Source organism: Mixophyes fleayi, chromosome 2 (assembly GCF_038048845.1).
Source record: "Mixophyes fleayi isolate aMixFle1 chromosome 2, aMixFle1.hap1, whole genome shotgun sequence".
In the NCBI taxonomy this organism is placed as follows: domain Eukaryota; kingdom Metazoa; phylum Chordata; class Amphibia; order Anura; family Limnodynastidae; genus Mixophyes; species Mixophyes fleayi.
In genome coordinates, this window is record NC_134403.1 from 24,343,809 (window position 1) to 24,347,305 (window position 3,497).

Below are 3,497 nucleotides of genomic sequence, written 5' to 3' on the forward strand. Positions count from 1 at the left end.
CCCAACGTGAATGTAACTGACTTACATTTGGACACTAAAGGCTTAACGCTCTAAAAATAAACATTGAATGGTTAGTATTGTCACATTAAAATTCCAAACATATTTCTGTGATGGGGGGAAAGGGAATGTGGACAATACTCATTATTAGATCAATCAAGTTTATATTTGGTCTTAACTTGTATAACAGGTATGAAGAAGGCATGTCCTGAAGCCTGGACATGACCCCCTGACCCAGTATACACATAAGGCAGGGTTTTTACATGTGGAATTAGATAGTGATTGATCAGTTGCTCCATTGATCACTTAGGTCCTATATCGGTAGAATATCACATTATTATTGGGGAACTGGTGCATATGTAGTGGAGTAGAAAAAGGTGCTGTAATCTACACTAGTGGTGCTCAACATATTTTTTTTTTTTTTAACTCAAATGCCAAGTTGCCATTGTCCTGTGAAACCAATGAGCTCTAAAAATGGGCTCTAGAATCTGATTGGTTGCTACCTGTTACCGGCACTCAATTGTAAAAAAACATTCAATAATGTGCTTTTACTGTGAATGGTTTGGCTGTATACCGATACCACAAATCTATATATATGTATGTGTATGTGTATATATATATATATATATATATATATATATATATATATATATGTATATATATATATATATATATATATATATATATGTATATATATGTCCTTTTCCCAGAAAAAATTTAGTAATCATAAATTTGGGGGGAGGAAGGAGCAGGTAAGATGGTAGTACAGTTTTAAGAATAGCTTTGGAAATTAGCAGAATTTTGGGTTACAAGCCAGAGCAATTAGCAACAAGCCACAATAGCGTGAAAATAAATAAATGCACAAATTTATTCCAAATTTCAATATTTTGAATCCTCAATCCATGCAATGGGTTAATGGCAAGTTAAACATTTTTTTTCTTAAGCCCCAAAATCCTCTGTCTATGTTTTTTTTTTGTTTTGCATTGTTGGAAATGATGTATGCCGCCGTAGAGGGTATACCTCCCAACCGCCAGCAGAGTACCGATTTGAGGGTTCTGTCCCGTCACCCCGATCGGGAAAAACTTTGTCCCAACTGGCGGGAAATTGGGAGGCACGGAAGGGAGAACGGGAATGTGCTAGACATGTCCCCAGGGCTGGGGCCACGCCCTCTTCGAGCTGTGGCCACGCCCCCTGTCCAGATGCTGTCTACCCAATTGTTGGGAGGTTTGAGACTGTTCTGTGTTGCAAGAAGAATTTTAATGAAAAAATAATCACAGGGAAAATGTCAGCATTGTTCTGCATTTAGTTTTGTAAAACTAATTGGTGAATTTGTGTCATTTCCATAGTGTAATTGGTGAAGTTTATGTCATTTCCATAGAAGAATGTATATTGGGTCCTTTTGAGATATTGGCAATGCAGCAGTTTAATGAAAGAGGTTTATTTGATTCTGTCTGTTTCATGCTGATGTGGTTGTTTTCTTTAGCCCAACCCTGATAATTATAAGAACGTACTTTCAGGGACAGCATTCTCTTGTAGACTGAACTGACACCGATGAGAATGCACCTTATCGCCTACTTTCTCTAGGACCCAGGGACATCATTGAAAGTGCCTGAGTGAAGTACCTCATTCCTAATCCTAAATGCTCTCACTAATACAGCAACCTCATACACTGTCTCAGCCCAATGAAGTGACCGACTCATTGCCTTTACGTGGAATAATTTTGTGAAAATCAGAAACTTTATATTTTACCTCAGCATTTATAAAGTTAATTCCATTACAGAAATAAACACTTGTCATTACTGTAGCACAGAACACTCTTAAGTTTAAGTTTTGTAAAGTGAGAAAAGACCACAACTAAAGGTGTTGTCTTCATGTGATTGCACAGTGGCGTCACACACACTGTGCACCAGGTATCAGTGTATTTTGGCTGTTACCGGCTTGACATTACCCGACTTCTAAGATGGAACGTGCTTAGATGCACTTAAAGGGTATAGAAAATAATCTAAACTACGGATTGCAAAGTTGTTGAGTATCAATGAAAGAAAATTTATAAACGTGAGAATTCAGAGCAGAATTTAGTTTGCTGTGGATTTTGGCCAATTCCCGCCCATCCAATCTGATTGAGAACTTCTTCTGGTCTCTAATTTCGCTTGACCTATTGCGGAATTTGTTACTAAATTTGAATCATTAGACATATATTAAAGGAGATTTCCTCCTAAACTATTTTTTTCATATGGGACCTCCGTCTTCATCTCATCAGAAGATTAGGACTATGATACCCAGGTGCCCTGGTTTTAGGGAGATACTCGCCCCCTTGTTTCCCATGCATAGCAGCTAGTCGTGTCTTATGAGTACTGATTGTTCCCAAACAGAAGGGCTCCCTGCCATTTTGCCACTGCTGTCTGATTACTTAGGAAGATGGGGTTTAATAGACCATTAAGTCCCAAAATTTAAATGTTCAGGTATGAACTATGAATGTAAAAGCATTGTTCAGTGTTAAACTGAGGTATCACTGCAGCTCTGTTAAAAGTACAGTATTTATTCTGACTCCATTGAAGTTACTAATTGACTTTTCTGTCATTTGAGCTACAGTGACATCACTGGCCCAGCCCCTATGTATGAATCCACCAATCCATACCTTTCATTTAAGCAAAGCAAGACTACAAAGTTGTTAGTAACTCTCTGTCTGCCAAGTTAGAGGACAACTCCCTTCTAATGTGGCAGAGAAGTGATAGATCGCATGTGGGACATATTTAGTTATGTATAATCCCTCCAGTTATTTCATGTATGTTATTCAGCTCAGTAATAAACATCCTTCAATATATATTAATTCGAATAGTGTCTTTGCTTGCTCATTAGAACAACAAAAAATATTTGGGTGCACGTCACATGTTGCCTAGTGTTTTTGTTTTATAACAGTTTTATATCGTACTTTTGGTTTACAGTGGGGTTTTTTTAATTTGTTTTAAAAATCTGCACCAAGTAGCATAATGCTTTTTTAGAGCTTTTATTTTCTTTCTGTTTATTGTGTTACATAATAGAAAACCTGTGTTTTAGTTTTGTATGTTGATTTATAAGTGCTCAACATTGTTTGTCCTGGAGAAATTGTTCTCGGAAATTTGTACATTGACAATTTTTTTTTGTATGTAAATAATTGTAATCCATCATCCGACGGATTACTTTGTTATTTTGTAATGCTTAATATTAAGGATATACCCAGCTCTCTTCACTGTACATAACTGGAAAAAAAATGTTATGAGATGAAACAAATCCGTTTCTGGATGTGTGTGAATTTTTATTTCGTAATGACATTTGCTGCATCAAGGCAGAAATACACTGATCCTGATTCATTAAGGCACGCAAAATGAATGTAAATTGGGCATACGCGCTTCCGTATTCAACTGGAAGCAGATATAAAGATGCTTCTCTTGTTGAATATAGACCTAGGTGCGCTTTGCTCTAACAGACAATACACTGCAGGATTTGTCCAATCAATATGT